This window comes from Balaenoptera borealis, assembly GCF_965194805.1.
Source record: "Balaenoptera borealis genome assembly, chromosome: 4".
Lineage (NCBI taxonomy): Eukaryota > Metazoa > Chordata > Mammalia > Artiodactyla > Balaenopteridae > Balaenoptera > Balaenoptera borealis.
Window position 1 is genome coordinate 133605773 of NC_138861.1, and position 27922 is coordinate 133633694.

General features: G+C 35.5%; 1 pseudogene across 1 annotated transcript; it reads right to left on the reverse strand.

The window, feature by feature from the left end:
- Positions 1–13777: 13777 nt before the first annotated feature.
- Positions 13778–27876, reverse strand: LOC309627807 (ribosome biogenesis protein BRX1 homolog pseudogene; annotated as a pseudogene). Its single transcript has one exon. The product of its transcript is annotated as a ribosome biogenesis protein BRX1 homolog pseudogene (transcript).
- Between the last annotated feature and the right edge of the window lie 46 nt (positions 27877–27922).

Genomic DNA, 27922 nt, shown 5'->3' on the forward strand with positions numbered 1-27922 from the left:
TTCAGATTACCTAGTGAATAACTCACTTCAACTGAGTGGAAATTAAATTAATTGACATCAGGATTCATGAGTCCTTGCTTAAAATAGCTAACCTAATTAGGATCACTAATATTTTATAGTAAGCTAGAGATATGTATGTTTGCCAAATGGCATATTCATTCTTGACAAGTTCTTTTCATGTGAAAGCAATAAGATTCAGAAAGTGTTAAATCTAATTAGGATATAAATCTCTGGCAACATTGCAATATAATATATGTTATGATCCATAATTTTGCCTGAAATATTTTTATTATAAAGATTCAGGTTTCAACTTATATTCAGATTGAACTCTACCTCTACCATCTCCTTTTTAGTACTTTCAACTAATACAAAATAAGTTGCTATCCTTTCCCTTTTGCTCATTGTTACTTCTTGGAGAAGCTATTATTTATGAGTTTATAATGAATGAGTCTGTAGTTCTCAGAATATCCACCATGGTAAAATTGGTTAATTTAGTAGACATAATTTTAGTTATGAAACATCAACTTATTTATTAGCTAACACTGTGATGTCCCAAGGACAAGAGTCAGGTCTTTTTTGTCTTTGTGACTGAAGTCCATGCTAAGCACAAGGCCTGCCACATGGCAGACACATAATTTGAATATTCAAAATACCAGAGGCACACATGTTTAGCCTATTTCATAATATTTCTGAACCCATATAGGCTCAAGACAAAGCTGGCAATTGTCTTACTAATGTGATGGGTAATTATGGAGTCACCAGGAAGTAATTTAGAAAGAAACACTTTTAGACATAAGTCCAAGTCTTTGTTTCACAGATAAGGTTTTTTAATGTTTTCTGCTTCTTAGGTTGCTCAATTTCAAGGGCTCACTTAGAGAAAATACACTTCCTGTACTTCTACTTCAAGATAGCAGCAGTGAGAGTCTCTAAAACTTGGGTTTTATAAATTATTGTACTTGGATAAGAGCTTGATATTGGCAATGAAAATCTTTGATGAATTATCAATGACCTGATGTATATAATTACTCATTTCACAGTCAGTAACATAAATTGGAAAATATATTCTCTGGAATTAATAATCTTTATTATAAATATATGACATTTGCTTATGAAAAACCAGCTTTGAATCTGGTGCAACACAGGCTTATTTTTCTGCTTTTAATTTATTTAAGATATTTAAAATATAATTTCACCCAAGAGAGTATTTTATTGTTATAAATAACGTTGTATCATATTTCAAATAGCATATGATTATGATTAGTCAAATTCAGTAGATAGAATTCACTTAGAATTGTTATTTTTTAGAAATGACATGCCAAGTCATTTCAAAGGCTAATTTACCCTAGAAAACAGGGAAAAAAAGTTCATTTACAACTGCATGATAGTTTAATATTGTTTCAGTTTAACATTTTAACTCATCTAACCATATGCCTTTGTCTCTGACTCAAACAAAACAAAGCAGAATGAATAAACAAGAAAATGACGAATTCTTTTTTTGTGGAATTATTAAGGAGAGGAAGGTATTTTTGTTTGACTCATTAAACTTAAGGTGTCTTTGTTTTTTCAGTGAATCTCAGTCGTGTGTAGGTTGTAGGTGGTGCTGGGGACAGAGATGAACCTGCCTCGGTCCCGCTGAGAGTTCACACTACAGGAGGGACGCTTGCATACACATGACAATATTAATAGGCAGACTGTAAGGGCTTGATGGGGCCACAACAGATACTGTGAAAATGTGATAGAGAAGAATATGAAGTTATGTCAGGGAAATCAGAAAAAAACTTCTTGGAGGAGGTAGGGTATGAGTAATAATATATGTAAGGATAGTCAAATATAGAGTATGTTAAGCAAGTGAAAGCTATGATTCAGATTGGGAAAAAAACCCCAATGCATGTGTATTCTGTATTCTTCATTGGGACAAACAGCAATAAAAAGATATATAAACCATTATTTTCCAAAATCTAGCTTCCTTGCTGCTGAAGCAGCATAATTTGTTATTTTCCTAATAAAAAGAATTTGCATATGGTTGGGGAGGGTGAGAGGAGAGAGTTGAGTACACTGAGTTTAAAACCCAATAATTTTCAATAATTGCCACAATTTTCTCCCTACGTAGTGAATGCCAACTGGAATCAGCATTACCTATGAAGTACAATGGTGGAAAATGTAATGTGTTTTAGTCTAATTATTATGCTTTAAGCCTTTAGATAAAAAATTTATTCAAGCAAGTGTGGTTTTACTGTGTGCAGTCTATCAAGCAGAAACGAGCATGGTTCTTAACAAGTTACACTACAGGAATACTTTCCAAGACCAGAATAAGTACGTTATTTGGTCAAGTTCATTTTTTATGTACTTCTGCTTTCAGAACTCATGCCTCCCAATTTTTAAGCAGTTTTGTGAAAACTAAAATATTTAACAATTACTTATTTCCCAAATTCCTATTATATCTAAAGTATCATAAATTGTTCCTAACCCCAATATGACAACTACTTAAAGAACAAATAAATTGCACTCATTCATGCTATATGTAGAAAACATGATTGCTATTTAGTTTTTCCTGGTCTTTAGCCTGTGATAATTCATTGTATTCAATAGTTTCACTAATATCAATAGCTTCGATCTCCAAGGAAGAAGAAAATATGCTTATCCCACTTGAATAAATGTAAGAATAGTTATCAGCTTTCCACATACATTATTTCTCTCCAGTATTTTAAAAATGGTCTCATTTAGTGTTTCATTTGATTACCATTTATATATATACAAATATATTTATTTATAAATATATAATTTATGTATATACATATATGCATACACCTACATATATACATACATGCTTATACATATAAATATACATAACATATAAATATGTGTGTATATATGTAAGTGTATGCATATACATAAATCTATTTTAATATGTTATAAGTAATGAATATTTATATTTTCTGTATAAAACTTGGAAAGTTTGGATAAGCATGACAGATAATATAAAGGTCATACATATTCCTACCATCCAAAGATAACCAATCTAGACATTATATTAACCCAGGTAATGCAAATGGAAATCTCAGTATTAGAAATGGTATTTGATAACACAAGACCAAATGTGTTAAATCAGCTTCTTCTTTATGTTTAAAATAAGTTAAGAAGGAATTTTGGGCTAATTTAGATTAATATAGACTAATATTGTGTAGAATTTTCTTCCTGGTAGAAAATTTGACCAGTGTCCCAATGTGCAGTGATCAAAATTGCTTTAAGTGTGGACCAGCTGATTTTCACAGACATAATGACACTTTTATCCCAGCTGTATGTAATTTGTTGTAATTACAACTTCTATTTAATGAACAATATTTCTGACTGAAATGCATTGACTTTCAACTTTCCCATTATGGCATACTGTTTTTGTGTGTTTTTATCTTCTGTGACACGTGTCACAAATAATATGTTATTAATAGAAGTTAAAATACTTACAAGTACTATTCACAAACAACTTAAAGCTCACCCTAAAATAATGTCATTCTTAGTTTCATTCAAGTGTCCTTTCTTGAGAGTAAAAGAAGGAGTAACAGAAAGAGATGGAATGTAGTGTAATCCACAGCATGTCCTAATAACGCTACAGCTGTTAATATATCAATTGTATTGACAGTTGCTTACCAGTAGTGATAACTAATTATTACAGTGCTGGGTGTTCTGTTAAAATCTTGGAATGCTCATTGGATTACATTTGCTCCTTGTGACTATTATGTCATATGTATTGCAGTAGGAAATTCACTATTCATGAGTGCTTTTCAAAAAGATTGAATTTTGAAGGAATCAATACAGTGAACACAAGAGTTTAGTTGCACAGTGTTCACCATTCCTTTCTGAATTCAGATCAGGCTATTTTAAGTTGTGTCCTAACCGAAATGTAGAATGATCCAGGATAAGAAATAGCATGATGGTGCTTTTTAATGTATCTTTTTCAAAGCAGAAATATTATAATATTTGACTTGTTAGTCTTTTGTAATTTAATCTTATTTTCCATTATATGGCACAGAAATAACAAGTGTTCCCCTCATTTTGAGGTAATGAGACAGAATGCCCCTCATGCCTGTGTGATTAAGTCCTCCAAAGTAAAGATGATTTCACCAGAAATTTTAATCTCTATGTAAATCAAGCCATGGCACATGGTAAAAGGTAGTCCTTTCCCCTTGGACAAAAGAAGCCAAATAGTGGCCAGCTGTGTGTTGGTTTTCTCACTACATTCATTACTTAGTCATCTTTCGGACAGCCCTTAAACTTAGTGTCCCTTATTACGTTGAGTTATTTTCTGGCCAGTGTGGTAATCTCCTTTTCTCACCTTGGGTGTTACACCTTATTCTACATCCAATACTGTATTAATGTAAAATTTGAAATTTATTTCCTTGTGGCAAATTATTGAATACCTCAATAGAGTTACATAGATATGTTCAGATTTTCACCGGATTTACTCGAAACAACATCTGTGTGTTTTGTTTTTTTTATCTCTTAAAAGCACAACTTGAAGAAGTGTTCCATAAAAAGCAAACCAAGCTATCTCCACAAAAATCACAAGTCCCCAAATCCTATGGATATAATATCCATTTTTGTTAAGGAACATTCAGATGAAGAGAAAAGACTTTTCTTGAAGGATTCCTATAGTAAATGGGAAATAAAACTATTTTCTTTTTTGTGTGTACACACGACCTTTTCTATCATACACACAGTATCCTAGATATGATTGTTGTTTCTCTTATTCTGTCTCCTAGATTTAAAATATTACTCTAGAATACAGCATTTGATTTTCTTAGAATTATCATTTATTTCAAACTCATTCTGAATTGATGGTAAATTCAAGTCAGTTCAAGAAATATTTATTAAATGCCTTTATTTATGTACCAGCTATTGTTCATGGCATAGGGTGTGCACTAGCAAGATGAAGTCTCTGCTCTTACTATCTAAAAAGTTTTTAATTAAACGTTTTAAAAGTTATCCTACTGGGGTCTTCCCTGGTGGCGCAGTGGTTGAGAATCTGCCTGCCAATGCAGGGGACACGGGTTCAAGCCCTGGTCTGGGAAGATCCCACATGCCGCGGAGCGACTAGGCCCGTGAGCTACAACTACTGAGCCTGCGCGTCTGGAGCCTGTGCTCCGCAACAAGAGAGGCGACGAGAGTGAGAGGCCCGCGCACCACGATGAAGAGTGGCCCCCGCTCGCCGCAATTAGAGAAAGCCCTCGCACAGAAACGAAGACACAACACAGACATTAAAAAAAAAAAAAAAAAAAAAAAAAAAAAATCCTAATGTGATTTATTAAAAAAAAAAAAAGTTATCCCACTGAACATGTTACAAATCAAGTTATAGAAATGCTTATGATTTATTTGCTATAGTTTTATGATTTACAAGTAGCATAGAGAGAGCTTTTAAAAATTGATAAGTGGCTGCTTTTTAAAATAGAGGTTTACTCAAACAGTAGAAAGGAAACTGTCTTAAAGTGCAAATACCGTTTCAAGCTATTTGGCAATGTCTTGACACTCCCAAGGAAAGACTAAATATCTCTCGTTGACAGTTAAAGATGTTGAACTGGAATATCCAAGTTTAGAAACAGAAATAGTGCCAAATAGCACAGTTCTGAACACTGAGCAGATGCTCCACAAATACTTGTTGAAGCGGACTGCAAAGAATCCCCTCTTACCTTTAAAAGGGGAATTTCCCCCAGTATGATCCCAACAAATGTGCTTTACCTCTTCTATCATCTGTTTTTGCTTGGCTACACCCACAGTTACTACACAGGCACATATTCAAAATTACGGGGTGTTCAGAGACTGAGGGGGTGCTCAGATTATTTATATCCCTCCAATTAGTACATAAATAACATATCCCTAGGTGTTTCTAAGGTAACTGTGTGATTTGTGAAATAAATTTCACACCATTAGACCTGTCGTTTTGCAAAAGCAAATACATCTCATATGATTTTATATGATTAAAAAAAGAGTTATCAATACAGTTAGTACGTAAAGTAAATCTATAGTCCATATAGCTCAACTTTATTATTTTAGATACCTTATATTTAACAAATTAGTATGGCATTTTTTTTTCATCAAATTCTTTCCTTTTAATCTAAGTGACTCCTGGCTATTTCTTGTTTAAAAAAAAAAATCCACCCATAAAATGTGAATATTTAATACCACTGGACAACTTTAAAACAGTACTGTAAAGGAAATTCCAAATGAGAATTTTCAAAGTTATTTGCAAATGTCAATGTCATTGGAACACAAGTAGCCCCTAGTTTTTGAAAGTTCGCTTTATGCCACTTCACTTTTACGAAAGACCTATACAGTAAGTCCCTAACTTTCAAGTTTTGAGCTTTCAAAGTTGAACATGCATTTGGGTTCAGCAAGGAACCAGAACCTGTGCCATCAACATCAGGCGTGGGTGAAATTGCAGCTTGCCCTCCGTCTCCTATTGCTGACGATCCTTCAGCTCTACCATCTCCCACCTCCTCTCCCTCCTCTAGTCAATAACTCTTCTTGCCTGTTCACTTGATGCCAGCCCCTGTATGCCAGCTGTTGTACTGTCCTACTGTACATTTCAAGGTACTGAACTGTAAGATTAAAAGTGTTTTCTTTATTTTTTGTGTTTGTTTTTTATGTATTATTTGTGTGAGAAGTATTATAACCTATTACAGTACAGTACTATATAGCCGATTGTGTTATTTGGGTACCTAGGCTAACTTTGTTGGACTTACGAACAAATTGGACTTATGAACGTGCTCTGAGAGCAGAGCTTGCTCGTATGTAGGGGACTTACTGTATTAGTAGCTGTTTTGCTAACCAAAAGAACTCCAAAGAGGATTTTTGTTTGTCTGAAAAAAAGGCAAAAAGTGAAAATAGTATTCAGTGTTTGTTTTGCTGGGAGCCATCATAGAGGCGTGGCCAGCCCTGACCAGCGCTGAGATTGGCACCCCCAAGCCTCTCCAGGAACTGCACTCAACATGTCAACATCAGGCCGCCATACACTGAACTGTGTCTGTGAGCATCTGCTTTATGTCAATTTAGTATCCTAAGGTAAGGGCTTCTTTGCTCTATGTCATTTTGGCTTACTAAAGTTTTCATAGGAACACTCTACTTTCGAATAGCTGAGGAAACCTGTATATGACTAATGTCCTAAAGTGATAACTGAAGGTAGACTGAATAGCTGTTTGTGTGTGTGTTGAGTTTCATTACCTGTGTGTTGGTAAATAAAAGTAGTTAAAAAAAATTAAACCCATGGATTTCCAACCTGAAATTTGGATGATAGGATACCAAAATTGTTTAAAAAGTAAACAATAAAGAAAAGCACAAATTTTTCTCTATAGAAGGGAAGGATAGCTAATATTTATTGTGTGTTAGTTGTGTCAATTATCCTATTGTTCTGTTTGCCTTACAAATGCTTTTTCTTTTAATTACAAAGGGCGATTTTACCCTCCATTTTACTCTTGAGGTCTCAGATAGTTGTATGGGTACCTGTAGGCTGTATGAGTAACTGCAGCTAGTCATTGGAGCTAAGACTGAAACTCAGGTCTTTTGGTCTCTAAGACTCTTGTTCTTTGAAGTATCCCAAGGAACCCCTTGAAATGTGAATATATGAATCATTGACAAGCCTATACTTATTAATAGGTCCTGGGGTCTAGATGTATTAATTTTTTAAAAGTTGGCCTAAAATTTGACAGAAATACTTTAATAACAAAATCTTGCAATTAAACCTTGAATAGGTTTTAAAGGCTGGAATCCTAGATTTATAATGCAGAATATTCACATGTTAATATTTTATGTTGATCACCACATTCTCGTGATCTGATTATAAGAGCAAATTTTTCTGAGAAAAGGACAGCAGTCAGGCAGTAAAGCAATAGTCAGGATAAGAAATGAAGAATCCTTGAAAACCTTGAAGCTATATGTGATGACAATGGGTCAGCATAGGTGGAAGAAATAGAGAAACAACAATTACGATTTTATCTTGAAATTTTAACTAAAACCCCTTCTTGTCCAAAGCCAGGTTTCTTGGTCTGAACACGCAGGCTTCTGCTAATTTGCCTATCTCTTGTACTGAGTTTCCTTTCTAGAAAGATAATTTTAGGAGTTCTATAACACTGAAATCATTTTCACACATATACCATCAGGGAAATTCTGTGTATCAGCCTGTTTATTGCAAATGATATACCATATGTAAAAAAAAAAAAATCTGCTTTGAAATATTCTGAGTGATTTAGCATTCACTTAGTAAAAGTTGATGACAGCTTATATATCATATATATACGATTCAAATTTTTATTTCTGTCAGTCTTAATCAACGATGATTTCTTGTTACTGATTGGGATTGTGTAATCCAAACCTAAAAAATTCATATTCAAAAATTTATTTTATGTCTATGTTGAAATAGTTTAGATGTTCAGCACAGAAGTATGTTTTGAAATTTGTTAAGTGCTTGCTAAAATTAGTCCTGTATTTTCCAGTTTTAAATTATGTTCTGAGTTCGTGTTATTTTTCCATTAATTTTGAAAATATTTTTCTTAAAGCCCATGCTATTTGCCCTATGAGGAATTACTTTCCTATTTTTCTCCTTGTTTTGCTAGAATCATTTTAAACCCCACTGCTTTCAGGAAATCCCGACCCAGTTTCTTTAATCTCTTTTTTTTTTTTTCTAATTTCTCTAGTGCTTTGCCTATACTGTACTATCAAATTATTAGAAACTATTTTTAATTATACCAAATGGAGAAGTACAACTTTGAAATAACTTCATCTAATTAGAATAGGTTCTTCTCTACGGCCTTACCACCCTGAACACACCCTACCTCGTCTAATTAGAATAGCTTCTTGAAGAAGGAACTTTAGGAATCAAGAGAACTATAGGGAGACTTTGTAAGCTGTGTATATTGTTAGCCCCTGAGGACAAGGAAATTGTTTTGTATGTAATAGATTTCTAGTGTTCAGACTTCTGAAAATGTTGTCTATCCAGGAGTCTTTTAACCCAGAAGAAGATAAAAAGTCACATTGAAAACAAAGGCAAATAACTGTATAGAGAGGAAGAGAGTTAATCATTGAGAAGCAAATCATTCTCCAGAGTTTTTGACTTAGATTATATTAAGGAGTGTAGGAGTTTTAATTTTAGTTCTTCAGTACTCCAGCTAAAGGCTATAAATGATATTGCAGCTTTGAGGAATGGGAGTGGGCACTACTTGAAGCAGATAAAATGGCTGTACAGAGAAGTCTATGTAGAGTCTTTGTGTTTTTTCTACATGTTTCATGCAACTGTAGAGAATTTCACAATATAATTATTTTGTGATGACACTGATGGCAGTTTTATAATGATTATATGGTAATAAATGTATATCATATATTATTATATATAATAAATTATAATGAAAAATTTAACTATATATTAGATTATATATAATCTTAAAATTAATATTTTGAGGGTTTATATATAATCTTAAAATTAATATTTTGAGTGTTTATGAATTACCAGCTATAATCTTGAATTAGTATAGATTACTATTTCTGATACAGAGAAAGAAACAGAGTTGAAATTGTTTTGAAGAAGATAGCATTCTCCAATAAAATCATTAAGATCTATGGTGCTATTAGTCAAGGTAGAATATGAGTTGCTGTAAAGAGATTCCAAAGAATAATGGATTAACAGAGTGGAAATTTATTTCCTCTGATGTAACAGTTTGGCATCTCAGGCTTCTGGAACAACTCTGCTCCACAAGGTCATTCAGGATTTCAAGATTTCTCCATTGTATTATGTCTGTCTACACCTGGGCCATTGGCACCTCCATCTTGTTCAGTGAGAAGAAAGGAACAAAAATGGACCTCCAAGAAAAGTCATTTCTTCTTAAGCAAACAATGTGAAAATTGTAGATATCACTTTCCTTCCCATTCCACTGAAGAACTTACTCACATGGCTACGTCTTCAAAGGAGGCTTGAAAACATTTTGCCTGTAACTTGGTAATTATGGGAAAAGAAGTCAATAAACTTTGGAAAAAAACTAGTAATCTGGTAAAAGGAATATTGTTCATTTGCTTTCTCTCTTTAGAAGCTGTTAGTTCGAATTACAGTGTTGAAGATTGGGCAGAAAGCTTGTAATTCATTTTAACATACTTTTCTCCTGGGATGCCATTTTTAATTAAAATATTTAGGAAATCTATTTGATGTTCTTTGTTTCACGTTGTGTACCATAACTGCAATAGAAAAGTAGGAAAGAAAATGGTCACCTGGAAGACTACAGCCTCTTTTTATATATGGAATCCAAAGTGAGTTGTTTTATATCAATTGGACAGAAGAAAGCTTTTATATAATAAATTTTCTTGAAACATTATAATTATCTCCTTTAGCTCTAAGGTAACCCAGGAAAATCACTGTTAAAGGGACATCCTATAATTCTGTATTCAATTTTAAAATAAATAATAGGTTATAATAAGTTATAATTAACTTTTTGTGACTATGTTTCACTGTCATTCATAGATGTTCCTGAGTCTGTCTTTGAAAGCTATCAGTTCCCATGCTTGTTTTTAGCATGAAAAAGAGTCATTTGGCAACATTTCAGACAGAAATGGAAGTTCTAAAATAATAAAATACATTCTTATGCTTTCTATCTAAGCTGACTCAACTCTAATGGTAAAAACAAAGGTGAAACCATAAACAGTTGAAATGACTCACAGAAAAATAATAAGAAAGAAAATTGGGAAAATTAAAAGTTCAACGGAAAATAGTCTAATTAGAAAAATCAACAGAATGAGCTCTTATATAACTTAAGACCTAAAAAGTAAGCACAACCCTAAAAATATATGTATGTATAACTCTAAAAATATCTAATAAACCAAATGAAAACATAAAAGGATAGATTCCACATTCAGATAAACTTTCTACTTTGATATTTAAGGATCATAATCTGCTATATATAGTCTACCAAGAGTTCATCGTGAAAAATCAAATTATCAGAGTCATTTGGGAGAAACCAATCTAGATAAGTGAAATTATTCTAGAAACTTAATATGCAGATTTTTTTATTCTCAACATGTACATTGATTAAATAAGGTAAGCAATTTGGACTTTTATTTAACACAATAACATTTGTAACTACGGAATCTCTATTTACAAATATATCTCAGAGATATTGCAGGTTCAGTTCCAGACCACCCCAATAAACTGAATATTACAATAAAGCAAGTCACATGAATTTTCTGGTTTCATAATGAGTATAAAAGTTGTGTTTACACTATACTGTAGTCCATTAAGCATGCAATAACATTATGTCTAAGAAAACAATGTATACACCTTAATTAAAAAGCACTTTATTGCTAAAGGTTGTTAACTATCATCTGAGTCTTCAGTGAGTCCTAAACTTTTTGCAATTGTAATATTGAAGATCACTGATTACAGATCACCGTAACAAATACAATAATAGTGAAAAATTTGAAGAAATGCAAGAATTACCAAAATGTGACAGGAGACACAAAGTGAGTAAATGCTGTTGGAAGAATGGTGCTAACAGATTTACTTGACACAGGGTTGCCACACACTTTCAATCTGTAAAAAATGCAATGTATGCGAAGTGCAAGAAAGCACAGTAAAAATGAGGTCTGCCTGTACATGATTCCTGAAGGATAATTGTACACAATAACAAGAGTTGGAATAAATGTACTATGACACTCAAGAAGTAGAATAAGGTATAATATATAGTGGGAAATATTACAAAGAAAGGGACTAAACTTTGCTTTAGACACAAGAAGAAATGACCCTTGTCCTTATCAGGACTAATCCCTCAAGTGTTCTTCCCTCGATCTTCTTCCAGTGCCTGTCTCAGGAACCCTATCCCACTGGTCAGGACTTATTCAAGATGTTAACTGTTCCCTTTTTATTCCTCTCCCTCTGACTTTTAACATGAGTAGGTTCTCTGTTTTCATGAAGTGAAAGGACTTTGGAGGACTTTCACCAAATTTAAGCACCATTGTATGAAGGGCTTTCACTGTCTTGTTTACCAGCTGTATCCTCATCTCTCAGAACTTGACCTTCACTGTTCAGTTAATACTGAATTAGTAATACAATCTTACCATTCCTTCTTCCTTAATACTAATGCTGCTCACATGTATGCCTATACCTTCCGATTCCATTCATTCACAACCGATTCACTTCTGAGAGCGAATCTGGCGTTCCTCCTCCACTCAATGGGAAATGTGTTCTCCGCCATCACCCAAATCCTCATGAGTTACAAAAAACTTCTCAGCTCTCCTCCTCCAACGGTCCTGCTGCACTTGAAATTAAATTTAATTTTTCTAAATTATTTTCTATCTCCATGTTCCAACAGCCATTTCTTGTAGTTCGGTTTCTGATCTTTTGTTCTTCTCTGTATTATAAATAACTCAGAGTCCCTTTTATGTAGTTGTCTTTCAAATCTAAATGTCTTATTCTAGTACAAGTTGATGAAGCATTATGTATTTATATTTTTTCTACTAAAAATTCTATCTCTACATTGCAAATTCTTGCTTCTTCACTAAGATTTAGATCAAATAATTAAAGCATCAGTTTCATTATGAACCCCTTGCTTCATTATGGGAAATCTTGAAGGAGTTTTAAGCAAAGGCTTGCATTATCACATCCTCTGCTTCCTTTTGCTACCCTAGTGCTTCATTATTCCAGTGTCACTTTCTCCAGGATGCACCTGCAAAATTCTACAGCTTTTTCTTTATTTGGAAATTTATAACACTGATTGCCAGCAATGCTCTTTAGATATTTATTACAAAAAGCTTACATAGGGACTTCCCTGGTGGCGCAGTGGTTAAGAATCCACCTGCCAGTGCAGGGGACATGGGTTCGAGCCCTGGTCCGGGAAGATCCCACATGCCATGGAGCAACTAAGCCAACGCACCTACAGCCCGTGCTCTTCAACAAGAGAAGCCACCGCAATGAGAAGCCCGTGCACCTCAACGAAAACTAGCCCCCACAAGCTGCAACTAGAGAAAGCCCGCGTGCAGCAACGAAGACCCAACACAATGAAAAAAAAAAAAAAAAAGCTTACGTAGATTTTTAGTCATACCTGTCCTCTCTTTCTTAGTGAATTTTAAGTTTCTTAAAGTTTGTAAATCTTATAATGGATAGCAAATTCATACTAGCTTATCAGCTGATACTTCTTGTGTAAATTACTTAATGAATAAATGAGTGAAGGAACTCAAATGTTGGCCTCTGCTATTCTTTTTTTCTTACAATATAATATAACCTTATGGTTATGAATCACCTACCTCAGAAATACAGATCTTTAACCAGATCTGCCAGCTGGGCCTATGTACACACAGCTCAACACTGCTTTCCCCACATTTCTCTGGCAGTGAGTGAGAGGGAAGCAGAACCACCGCAGTGACTCACCCCATTCCCTACATGTCCTAATACAGCCCTAACAGTCAGGTTTAAAATCATATATATTCAGCCACCATTATTCCCACCTGACATGTCTTCGTTTCTCTCTCTATCATAGTGTAAGCTCTTGCTTATAATTTCCGAAGGTGATGGAAGGCTAGAATATTTCCTAAAGTAGGAGCAGGAATTCAGTAGCACTCAGTATCCTGCATAAAAAGGATGATTTCTTGGCCTCCTTTATTGTATTAATGTACCTATTCTTTTTTTAAAAAATAAATTTATTTATTTATTTTTTGGCTGCTTTGGGTCTTCGTTGCAGTTGCTGTGCACGGGCTTTCTCTATGGCGAGCGGGGGCTACTCTTCGTTGTGGTGCGCGGGCTTCTCATTGCAGTGGCTTCTCTTGTTGCGGAGCAGGGGATCTAGGTGCACGGGCTTCAGTAGTTGTGGCATGTGGGCTCAGTAGTTGTGGCGCACGGGCTTAGTTGCTCTGAGGCATGTGGGATCTTCCTGGACCAGGGCTCGAACCCGTGTCCCCTGCATTGGCAGGCAGATTCTTAACCACTGCACCACCAGAGAAGTCCCTAATGTATCCATTCTGATTCTCAAATTTTTCATGATTGTCAAAGCACCCATCATCAGAATAATTTAGGAATTATTTTCTATATTTCAGTAAGAATTGAGGTGGAGGCTTGCAGATAGATGTGTTCACAAATGCAAAATCGGAAATGTTACATTTCACAGCTCTGGGGGATGGAGGGTAATCAAGACCTGCCCATCACAGCTGCAGCTGTCCGCCAAGCTTTGTCCTCCTGGGAGGCTTCCTGGAAGGCCAAGCGAAACTCATGGCTATTGGACTCTTCTGCAGATATGACAAGAGCTTTGGGCCAATACAGCGTTGCATTGCAAGGCTTCCTAGGTGCTTGCACTTGAATTCCTTCTCTTGCCTGCTTTGCCTTTCGCTGACCTATGACTCATTTTGTTCTCAACAAAGGTCCTTTGATCTCCCATTTTGCTCTCTGTCTTCCTTGTTCACATCTATCTCCTAGTTTTTACCATTCACAAACACCCTGATTCTACAAGTTATTCAACTCTATGAAATGAGTCAGAGGCTCACATGCCTATAGGCGCTAGGTAGGTGATATAAATAAAGAAATTCGGCTTGAGTGAAAACAGTGGAAAACTAAAGGGGACATGACTGCATTTATTTCTGATTGATGGTTGCCACAGGGGAATATGGGCCAAATATAGCCAATATTAAAAAGGAATTTTTTAAACTCTGCAGACTAATTAGAACATGTTTGTGGGCACCTTTGGCCTGTAACCGGCCTTTTTTTTTTTTTTTTTAATTTGATACTCTGGGATTAATCCCTGAATTACACCAATACAACTGTAGGGATTTATGTCTCAATGCCAACTTTATTTTAGCCAATTCTCTTACTCTTATTGAGTCAGGCAATTAGGTTTCTCACTGTTCAAAATTATTTTTACCTTCATATTAGAATATCTTTTTGTGTCCAAATCAATAATTATGTACTTTAACTTAAACATAATTAGAGTTTCTGATACTCTGTTATAGGCACCACTTTAGCTAATATTTACTTCAGCTCTGATAATTGGCATCATAGTTGTATTTTTAGATGGGGAAGGGTGATTTTCAGTGTCACAGACCTGGCAGTACTAAAGACATCCTGTCTGAATCAAGGCTCAGAGCAAGGTCTTCTGTCTCTGGTCTACTGAGTTTTCTATTCTGCCACAGTAGTTTCTCAGCTATTACTTTCCAGAGTAATTTACCTTTTTGTTAGATCTTAAATATTGATACTGGAGCTCTGTCCTGTAATTCTCATGCTTTTTTTTTTTTTTAATTTCTCAAAAATTAAGATGAAAACATCCGTCATAGGTCTAAGACTCTTAATGATATTCAAGTCATTGACCCTGGTGATGAGATGTGTACAGATGAAGTTCTCATATCTGAAAACAAGCAAGATAAGTCAAAGATCTGATGCATGGAAATTGCTACATCCTTTGCTTTTGTGCTATAAGAGAGATTTCTAGTAAGAGTCTTTCATTCACAAGATAATGTGTTAGGTTGGATTTTAAAAATTCCTATCCAATAATAATTAAAGCCTTAAGTGAGCACCTATTATGTGCAAGGCATATGATACTTTGTAGAATTAGCTATTTTATCTTCACAACAACCCAGTAAAGATATGATATGATAAAGATATGAAGACTAATACTTTCAAAAGATAAGAGAGTTGCCAAAGAAGTTTGCTTAGTACCTGGAATTAGCCAAACTTGAGGTTAAGGGTACAGTCCTCCAGACCACTGAGTTTTCCCAAGACTTGTGACACCAACTGCAACTTTGGCAGTTTCCCAAAACCACAGAGAGTCTCTATAATTTGCTAGGACTCACAGAAATCACTGGAACCTACGATATTCGCAGTCCTGTTTATGACAAGCAAAGGATGCACATGAAACAGATGCCTAGGGTGGAATCTGGGACTGAGAAGGGTCCAAATGTGAAGCTTCTGAGTCATCAGGGAGGCTCTATCCTCCTGGCATCAATGTGTGGCAATACATGCATGCAATATTGCCAAGCCAAGAAGTTTTTATTGAGGCTTCATTATCTAGACAGGATGGATTGAATCTTTGTCCAAATGGTTGAACTCAATATCCAGCCACTCTGGAGGTCAGGCTGATATCACAGTAGCTCCAAACCCCATCTCTCTCTTTTTTTGTTTTTGGCCTGGCCAGCTCCACACCTGACACATCTCATTAGCATCCACTTTCCTTTCTAGGGGCCCTGGTCAGTGTAAACTTTCAGATGTGGTCCTAGGGGCCCACTGTAAATAACAGAGACACTCCTATCACTCAGGAAGTTCCAAGGGTTTAGAGGCTACCTTCCAAGAACCAGAAACAAAGATCAGACACATTCCTTATAACACACTCAGTTAATAAATATCAGAATCAAGATTTAATCTTAGATCTGTTGGACTCCAGATATTAATATGTGCATTTTCTTCTCATTCTCATCAGCATAGTACCTGACACATAGTAAGTGCCCAATAAATCTTAATTAAATGAATGAACGAGTCAGATATTTTTTCCTTTTGCACAGACAGGGTAAAATTTCATGGCAATGGTAGATACTCCCAAGGGTGGGTAATTTTGTCATTTTATGAATGATATTCTCACAGGCAGTTGTTAATTATAAAACCCTTAAAACGAGCTTTTGTCCTCCTGAAAACAGCTTGCTGTTGCTAAATAGAATCACCAAGAGATGAAAGAGGGGCTGGGAGCGGGTGTATAATGCTTGTGACTTAAGTGATTACATAAATTGGTTTAAGGCTATTCTTTTGTGGGAGAATATCATTTCTTAAGAGATGTTACTCTCCTGCGTAATGCTTGTGTGATCACATGAGATTTTCTTTTACATAAGATATAAGCTCTGCCATGTCTCTGAAAAAAGAGTACTTACACTGAAGTAAGATAAAAAGTATATTATGAAAAGCAAACTAAGAGTCAGCCAGTTAGGGTTTGTGTGTGAACACAACGGAGAAATGTGAGTGAGGAAAATATTTTTGGTGAGGGAAATCAGGATTTATTGAAATTACCAAATTCAAATCTATGTTAAAAATCTCTATATATTACTTTAAATAAAGGGTCTGATCCAATTTAATTAAATAAACTCTATTAAGTCCTTAGTCAAAAACAGATTATGGGAAAGCATTTGTAAAGCATTTGTCTTTTATCTTTTCTGTGTTTCATCTATTATCCTTTTCATTTTTCTGGATATTAAACTATCAAAATGGCATTAAAAAGGAAACAAAACCTAACCTGTAATTCAGAGTGGATGGCTCATTTTAAAGTAATGGCCTGAAAAAGAAGAAAGATGGATGGAATAACCTTTTTTGTGTGATATATCCTTGGAAAATTTTCTGACTATATAATCATGAACATGGGAAGTTAAAGAGATAGTGTCTCTTTGGGTGTGTTCCCAGACTTCTAATAGTTATGGTTTTTTATTTCTTAGTGTATTGAAATTATTTTATTTATGATTGCATCTAAAAATACATCTAAACATGAGGCTATGCTACTGCTATTTTGTTCACTTTGCCTACGACAGAGAATGGAAGTTGGAAATGTTGTAGTTACTGAACCATATCTCTTACACATTTCACATAATTGTACATTAACCTAATGCTGCTTTCACTGAAACAAAATGTAGTAATAGTATATTATTAGGAGGGAGTGAACTTATAATGTCAAAGTAGAGTCATATTCACTTAAATCTCATGTAAAGACAGAATTCACAGGACCACATTTACAAGTGCAACTACAGGAGATTTTAGGTCCTTGAAAATGTTAACTAGAAGGAAACGTAGTAAGATACACTCACATATTATTTTACCCAAAATGAAGAATCTGTTTTCCTTTAATGTTCAATAGATAGCTTAATTTCTGCCTGTGTTAGCAGATAATCTATGAGTATGCCTTTCTGTCAAGCTTCTTTCCTTTATTTCCGGGAACCACAAATCAATTCAGGACTGATTCCTCAGTCCTGACCTCCTGAAATGGCCTTCTAACCATAGTCTTGGACATACCTACCTTCTACTCTCCTATTGAAATGGCTTTATAAGTAGGCCTGTATTTAAAAAATCTGTAGTATCATCTCCCTCTACAAGAAATTGATCTTAGAAACATTCATATACCTCAGTATAGAATTTATTCAATAAATACAACAGTCCCCGCTTATTCACAGGACATACGTTCCAAAACCCCCAGGGGATGCCTGAAACTGCAGATAGTACTGAACTCTATACATATATTATGTTTTTTCCTATACATACATACCTACAATAAAGTTTAATTTATAAATGAGGCACAGCAAGATATTAACAACAATAACCAATAATAAAATAGAACAATTATAACAATATACTGTAATAAACGTCATGTGAATGTGCTCTCTCTCTCTCTCAACATATCTTATTGTACAAATTTGGCAACTTTTCCATCCTAACTAAGCACTTATCTGCACTGTAACATTTGCAGTTTGAGGTGCGACAGCAAAACTAACACACATTTCTTTTTCCCCTCCACAGTTTCACAGATAGAAAATTTGTTCTTACCATAGACCTTAGCAATCTCAACATACGATTTTTATCCTTTCCTTACTGGATAGAGAACTTTCACCTTTTCACTTAAAGGAGGCACTTCATGGCCTCTCTTTGGCATATGTAAATTGTCAACATCACTCATCTTGCACCTTGTGGTCATTATTAAGTAAAATAAGTGTTACTTGAACACAAGCACTGTGATACCTGGACACTTGATCTGATAAGTGAGATGTTTACTAAGTGAAAAATGGGTGGGATCCTCTGGACAGAGGGATGATTCACATCCCAGGCGGGATGACATGGGATGACGAGAGATTTCATCACACCACTTAAGATGGCACACTATTTAAAATGTATGAAATGTTCATTGCTGAAACTGTTCACGTAATATTTTCAGATTGCAACTGACCGAGGGTAACTGAAACCTCTGAAAGCGAAACCACAGATAAGAGAGGACTACTGTCCTAAGGAAAAATAATTATTTTAAAAAATACTATTTTAACAATTCCCCAAATTCTCATTAACTGATGCACCCTGCAATGACGTTTCAGATAGCTGCTACTACAGCCGTTAACAGGTATTTATTGCATTGTGCTAGGTATTTTAGAGTGCAAATAAAGATCTGTTCCCTGACCATAAGGAGCTTGCAGGGTTTATTTTGCTAAAGTATATGTCTTTAGTCTGAATCCAAATACAAAAAGTAAATTCTCAGTGCTAATGATACGTGATTTGGCGTCTGGGGTATGTAAAGGCATGGACAAACATTGGAGGGAGGTGTATTTTAACAACTAGGAGTACGTGTAGGGGAGGGAAAAAATATGTTTTTCATGTACGCAATTTAGGTTCTCTGGCTGGGACCTTGTAAATTAGACTATTGAAAGACAGATTAACGAGAGAAAAACAAGCAGAATTTGATTAACACGTGCATTACACATACGCATGGGAGCACATGGAGATGAGTAACCCAAAGGGCTTGTTAGCATTGTGCTTAAATACAGTCTTAGGCTAAACAAAGGAAAAGGGGTTTGGAACTTCTGGATGGAGAAAGCAAGTTGTGGGAAGGTGACCAGGAAGAGTATGGTAAAGACTGGTTGTTTAGTAAGGTTTGTTTTGCAGATTTAACTTGGTGCCTTCTCCATTAGTAAGTTATTAAGAGTTCTTCTCCTTCTAGGATAGGAGAGGGAGAGAGATACCTTTACAAATGTAAATTTCTTTTACTAAAGGAAAACTTAGGTACTGTTTTGAGAGCTTTTTCTGCATCCACCTCTTCTTCATGGCCCTTAGCTCAAAAAATCCATATGCCAAAGAGGCATGTTTTGGGGTAACATATTCTGGTACGCTTCATATGGAACTGGTAGAGTTGTTTGCCAGTTTATAATGAAGGGGCATAACTTTGGCCCAAACACAGTTCACCAATTAGAGTTTAATTCATCTTTTTTTCACTTTTATTTTCACAAGAGGTAAAGGATTTTTTTAATCTCAATCTTATTTTACATATGTGTTGTGTCCATTAAATTTATCTGAATCACTTGAAAATGAATAGAGAAATTTTGATTCTACACAGCTGATTGCATATACCAAACTACAACTGAATATTTAGCTAAAATGACTAATAGCATAATATAAATGTATGTGGCAAAGAGAAAGGAAACAGAAAACTGGACAGTTTCTATTGCAATATTTGCAAGTTTATCTTATGCAAAATATTCAGAGCAGTCTAGGTGCTTAGTGAGTACTGGTAAAAACCATATAAACAAAAACAAAATCAATAAATTATATTTAGATCATCACAAAGAAGAATGACACTTCAGAAATTGTTATTATTATTGCAGTTTTTAGTTGTCATCTTACCAGTAGGAGTAACAAGACTGATGAATATTGTTATTGAGACAAGGTATAATTTTTGTCTTATTAAAGGCATATTCTAGATGTTCATCAGACCGTATTAAGTCTGTTCCCTGGTGTTTCTGCTATAGTAATTTTTTCCCATTATTTTTCTGTTGCTAAGAATGCACACTGTGTAATGATGGTCTCTTTGTGACCACTGGCTGTCAGTGCCAATTATAATTTAAATAGCCCAGGCAAAGAAAATTTAAATTTGAACCAGCAAATAGCTGTCATCAGCACATAAAGTCATTTAGACTCAGCAGGCTAAAAATGAAAATAGCTGAATTTAAAATAACATTTTTTTCTTTTAGTAATCTTGATAAATGTATTCGTAAGTGAGATAATTGGGCTTTGATTAATCAAAAAATGTTATCCATAGCATGAAATAAATTCAGGTAGGCTTGAGGGATCTTAGTTCCCCGACCAGGGACGAACCCGTGCCCCTGCAGTGGAATCTCAGAGTCCTAACCACTAGATGGCCAGGGAATTCCCATGGGTAGGGAAATAAGAGGTTTAACATAGCAATATTCAAGGAATAATAATAATTTTCCTAAGTTTCCACAAACAAAGCTCGGTTTCTTTTTCTACCTATTAAAACAAACAAACACTGCTTTTAACAGTGAAAAGGATGCTTTGAATCTCTGTGTAGAAATGCTTTTAGCATCGTTTGTCCAGTAGGGGTGATGAATTTGCATTCAGCATCCCCAATCTCAACTCATTTCCCTCATTTTAAAGACCAATGGCTATGGAGAATCAGCTATTGAGTCAGGGGGGGCATCAAGAGATTGCAGAGGACCAGACTAGGCCACCCCAAATATGCCACTTTGGAATAAGGATTATGTTGAGCTAAAGGTCATTAAAAACCACAGGTGCAAGAAAAGCTCTTTACCTCCCTGCTAACTGCCTAAAAATAAAGCATAAATTTCCTCTTTTGTTAAGGACATTTACATTAGTAGTAAAATAAGTTTCCATTTGTAAATCTATCTCTGTACCAGGAGGAGTGCTTCTCTTGGAGACAACATTTAACACCTGAGAGGCTCCTACCTGCATAACAAGACAACAGTTACTTACCACCCATTTTCTCCCCTCACCTCCCCATAACTTGCCTCTCCCACCCCGAAACCCCAAACCCCTCTTCCTTTGTGTAGCCTATAGTGGTGTACTAGTATCAGTCATCTGGACTCCTCCATTTGTCTAATTTCTTTTTGAAACTCCCATGCATAAACACAAAATTAAACTTTTTTTTCCCCCTCTTGTTAATCTGTCTTTTAACAGTTTGGTTCTCAGGCCCCAGCTATTGAACCTAGGAGGGTAGAGGGAAAAAAGTTCCACCTCTCCTATGAGTTCAAAGCACACATGTTACATAAAAAGGGTGCTTCTAGAGGTTGTCAGGGAGGAGAAAAGGAATTCCTAAAGAAGAAACCCTCTGAGCTGGGTCTTCAAGATTGACTAGTTCTCCAGCAGGCATATTAGGGTAGGACCTAAGAGAGGAAAAGCATGTTGTAGTGGCATGAAATCATGCAAGGGCATGGTATGTTTAACCCGTTAAAGAGAAACACCACAGACCCCCAATGGCGTCACTTGCGCTAAAAACCCACGTTAAAATCTAGATTTAATACCTAACTTAATTAAGGTTTTCACCTTCCTCAGAAATGTAATCTTAATCAACCATTTTCGAATTTTCTGGTCAGCACCAACGTGGTGATCTGTCACATGGGCCCTCTCCATCCTCGAGGAAGAAGAGACCATCTGCATGATTAAACCCCTGCTGGTCCTTTCCCCACCCCCCGAGTAAGATGTCCTGGCCTAAAAATAATCCTTTCTTTTCTTTTCAGCTCCCTAACCCCACCCTTCTTCCTATAAAAACCTTCCATTTTGTACAATCCCTTGGAGTGCCCTTCTAGTTGCTAGATGGGATACTGCTGATTCATAAATCGTTGAATAAAACCAATTAGATCTTCACATTTACTCTGTTGATTTTGTTTCTTAACAAAAGAAAGCTGGCTGTAGTTGAGGGCCTCTGGGGTGGAGGGTGCTGGGAAAGCAGTAGAGACTTTTTAAGGTTATACGTGCTCATACAGCATCAAGAAGATAATAAGGTCTTTTGACCAAATTATGTGTGTAAGTGGTTATATGATAAATTTTTATTTTATGACTTTTATATTTTATTAAAGTTACATATATAAATGCTATTAAATGACAATATTTCTATAAAGCTTTCAGTAATAAACAAGTTATTCTTTGTTCCATCGTTCTCCACTACTCCTTTCCCCTCCCGTCTCTACCACTCCCTGGAAGTAACCCTGGAGGTGACCATCTTCAACTCTTAATTGTTTCCTTTTGCATTTGCTGTGCTTGCTCTAAATTCCTAAGTAATATGCTTATGTTAATTTTTAAAATTAGTTTTATATATTAACTTTTGATTTTTACTATGGAAGATGAAAATTTAAGAGTTGTCTTTTTTTTTTTGAGTTCTTGTGATATTTTATTTAGAAAAACATAGGACCCCCCCCCCCAACCGAAGCCACAAAATCTTAATTTTTCTCTTTTAAATGTCACACTAGTTAGATATAAGGCCGTCCCGAATAATAAAAGTATTTACACATTGAACATAAAATAAATATAAAACAACTGAGAACAAATTAGTTATCCATTGATTCATTTGGCATTCCCACGGTTCATCTTCTGTTTCATCTTCCTTTGCCTTTTATAAATCCTTTTCTTTCTTGCTTTCAAATCTACTTTTGGCTCTGGTTTTACCCGCTGTATTTCTATCGGCTTTTCCTCAGCTGATGTAACAAAAACATCTGCAGTGGGATTATGGGGAAGAATAGTCTTTGGTTGTTTCTTTCTCAGCTTCTGCACCTCTTTCACTTGCTGCTTCTCTCTGTATTTTGCAGCTGTGATGGATCTTATGACACGCCGACACATGTTTGGTGACTGGTAGTGAGGATTTTCATACAAAGTTGGTCCTCCAAAACTTCCCTGGAAAATCTTTATGAGATTTAAGACAAAACGGGGTCCTATTTCTACAAGAGCAGCATCTTCTTCTATGATCTGAAAGTTCCGAAACTATATCCTATTATCCAAAATAGTGAACGTAAACACATGGTCCACAAATGGTTGACTTTTGGGATGATACCGTGGTGTACTAAAGATCTGAATTAAGAGTTCTTTTAACAAAGCAAAATGTGGTAATTCATCAAAAGCAGGATCAAAAGACAAGAGGGGCCGAGAACCTTTCAAACAGTTTCCAGTCATCTTTAGCTCAGCTAGGGTATGAATATTTTGAACAAGGAATTTAGCAGATGGTCCATGAGGTGAATTTGAAAGCCACATATAGAGATCTTGTTTTTTCTTAGCTTCAAAATAGATACATTTATTGCAGTTTTTCATTTCACAAACCTCGTTAATCACAAATAACTTACCTTTACGATCCATTTTTGTATCTGCTTTAGAATGAGGCATCAACATTCTCAAGTCTTGCATTAAATGTCTTGTTCTGAAATTTATTGCTCTAGAAGAAAAGATGAGAATCCGTTCCTTATTTTTCTACTTGCCCTTGCAAACCGGGCCTGGGATCCCATCTCTCTCTTCCTCCTCCGCCTTCTCTGCTACGTCGCTCTGCTTAGCAGGCGGCTTAGCATCTTTTTCGTTTCTTTTTAGCTTTTTCGCCTGAAACGCCGGGCCTCCACGCTGCTTCCTCTTCATCACCGCCATCTTGCTCCAAGAGTTGTCTTAATTCATTCAGTCTGCTCTAACAAAACACCACAGACTGGGTGGCTTAAAAACAATAAACATTTATTTCGCACAGTTCTGGAGGCTGTAAATCCAAGATTAGGGTGTCAGCATGGTCCAGGGAGGGTCCTCTTCTGGGTCCTAGATTTATTGTCGTAGTCTCACATTGCAGAAGGGACAAGGGAGCTCTCTCAGACCTCTTCTATAAGGGCATTAATAATCCTAGTCACCCTCCAAATACCCCACCTACTAACGTTACTGAATGCAAGTTCGTGGGCCCAACGCACAGTGAGGCCAAACAAACCTAAATGTTGGAGTTTGCAGCAGAGAAAGGTTTATTGCAGGGCCAAGCAAGGAGAACAGGTGGCTCATGCTCAAAAACCCTGAACTCCTCAATGGTTTGTGGGGAGAGGTTTTTATAGGCAAAATTTGGGGTGAAGGTTGCAGGGTATGTGACTTTCTTCTGATAGGTTGGTGGTGAGGTAACAAGGTGATGATCCAGGACTCATGCTCAGCCAGGGTGCAGGCAGGTTCCTAAAAAAGAACTCAATGATTCTCTATTAAGTATATTCCTGGAGGGGGAACCAGGACCCTCCCTCTTTTCTGCACTATGGTTTATTGATTGCTCCTCCCTTGTTTCTACTTCTCGTTTCTTCCCTGATTAGCAGCTGTTTGAATCTGCCCATTGGAACTCAGGGAAGGTCAAGGAGGCTCCATGAAGCCTATTTCCTACAAAAAAGAAATTGGGGACATGGAAAGGGTTTGTACCCAAGAGGACCCCACAGGGTCCTGCTCAGTTTCAATCAGAGTAATAGTTTGTGGCGAATCCAATCTCTAATCTAGAAACATGAGTAGATAGTGTTTATACCTACTCTCATATTCAGCCTCATCCCAAATGTGCCTTTTACTACTCTATTCTGTTAAATTTTTCTTCCACCTCTAAGAAAGCAATGATCTTCTAAAATCAAATTCCTTCTTGGCTCATGATTCTCTCTTTTCCTGATTCCTGAGTAGACTTCTTTGATTCTAGCATCTTCAGGGACATGATTGGAACTATTTTTAATATTCAAAAAACATATTTCAAAAGCATAAACCTTTTGTTAAAAACTGTATATAGTAAAATCTCATAAGATGAAATGCAAATTTTATAGCCTGGCAATTGTAATATCTATAACTTCTTAAAAATTAACTTATTCTATGGATTTAACATATTGAAATTTCTATAGGGCCACTCAGGGTTTATAGATAAGTAAAACCTGTGGAGTGTAATAAAAATTGGTTGGAATAGTGGACAAGTGCAGAGTGAATGCTCCATCTAAGAGTGGACAGCCTCTGCTTAGTGCCAGCAGATTTTTGACATGTGGGAATTAAGCCTAATTTTTTCAGGTACTTTGAGAGCTAGGTAAAGTCTCTCTCTCTCTCTCTCTCTCTCTTTTTTAGACATGTGGGCAACTAGCAAATATTTGAAAACTACTGTGCTTGCCAACAAAACCAAAGGTAGGATTCAGCTACCAGTTGCATCTTCTGCCTGCTCAAAGTCGGTTTATTGACTCTACCCCAGGCAACTCTTCATTCTTGTTTCCTTAGCCTTTCTCATGATATTTATTTAACTTTAAGTATTCTTCCTCTGTACGTATTCAAATACACCATTTTTCAAGTTCTAGGTCAATTTTCACCTTCTCTCCCCTACACTTTCCGCTTCAATATCACCCTCCACTGGGATAATATACATTTATTACATGATGATCTAATTTGTGACTAATGAACTACCTTTAATTTTACTGTTAGTTCTGCCACGATTTTTTAATTAAAGGTGAAAAAAACTTTTTTTGTGGAAAAGACCTTAGGATATTGTAGCCCAACACTTATTATGTAGAGACTTGAAGAGGATAAGTAAATTCCCTAACATCATATTGTTAGTTGGTTACAGATTCCAGAGGCTGTTTTAATTGCCTTGAATATAGTAGGTGTTGGATACATATATGCTGATTGACTAAAAATTGTCTATCATTGTAATAAAGGCCTTCTTTAGACTTTTGTTGCAATTTCTTAACATTTAAACACAAAATCCTAGATTCAGCAATGAAATCATGTTTTATAGAGTGTTATCTTTAAACTATAATCTTCCTCAAAAAAAAAAACACAACGGTTATTTCTCAAAGAAAAAAAAAATCCAAAACAATGGTATGTGTTTGCATTCCATGTTAAACTGAAGAAAATAAGTGTGCAAATTGCTTTTGTTTATAAAATGCAGCTGTGCCTCTGTTTAGATTTAGGCAGTTTTAACTGAATTAACCATTTTTCCTTCAGAATTTTAAAGTTGCTTACCCATTGAAAATATTGGTATTGAATTTTTTCCCAGGTGACAATTTGGTAGTGATAGATGTTAGTTTTTAAATCATGAAATATTTCTAATGCATAGGAAATTATTAAAATCATATCACATACGCCCATATAAACACTACTCAGATCTAACATAAATTAAGATTTTGCAATATTTCCTCCAATCTGGAAAATTTAAGGAGACATTGTCATCCTGACTAATACTATCCTATTAAAACATATATTATGATTACCAAGGAAATACTGGTCATAATATTTAGGCAGGAAAGAATGGGCCTAAAGAACTGATTAGACTAAAGCCAAACACAGCATTATAGGATTCTCCATCCTTTAAAATCTGAATCCGATTTTTTTTTTTAATATCAGACACATACCCCTCAGCTCATGGCACATGATCATCTTTTTTTTTTCTAGACACCCTTTTATTTAATGTTCATATTCCCCTTTATCTCCATTCTGTACTCCCATTTCTCTTCCTCTATAATCAGCAGTGAGGAAGTACTGCTCTCGTGATCTGATTACTTTGCTGGAGAAACCACGTAGACAGGCTCTGAGTGTACAGTTTAGCAGGAGAGCATCCCAGTTGAGCCAAGACTTCTCTCGTGTCTCTGCCAAGGCATCAGAAATGCGAAAGAATAGGTCTTGGTCTCAGCTACTAATATAATAATGCTAATGCCCTCTCTGGATACCAAGTAGGCACAGGTGTCACCTACTTAAGCCACGCTTTGAGATCCTGACTCACAGACTTGTGAGCAAGATGAAAGATTGTTGTTGTTTTTAGCTGCTAAGTTTTAGAGGGGTTGGTTATGCAACAAAGATAACCAGAACAACCATATTATTATGTTTTAACAGACATCTTTTTTTCCCCAATGTGTGTGTTCTTACAAAATATGTGTGTTTTGTGTGCAGATATTTTGATTTTTTAAAATGTTATTATAAAATACATCTCATTTTCTTTTCAGTTAAGCACAATGTTTTCGATATTCATGCATGTTGCAACCTATACATCTATCTGTTACTTTTATTTGCTGTGTAAACTCGTGTGTTCATCCAGACATTTTATTTTTTTCTCCTAGTTGCCAGGTTGCCTCTAACTTCCAGCTGCTACACATAATGCTGTGATAGATATCCTGGCAAATTCTCTTTACCTACTTGTATGAGAGGTACTTTAAGTTTATAGGAGCAGAAAGACTCTATCATAGGTTGCGTCTACACTTTATTTGCCTAAGTAATGACAGATTCTCTCCAGTACGGTTGTACCAGTCCATCCTTCCACTAGCAATGTATTGGGGTCTTATATTACCACATTGTCTTCAATAATTGAAATTATCCAGCTTTCTCATTTTTTTCCTGTATAATATTTTAAAATGAGATCTATTTTTAATATACATGTTTCTGATTACAGTTGATTTTTTTTTTTTGATTTTTTTTTTAAATTTTTATTCTTGGCTG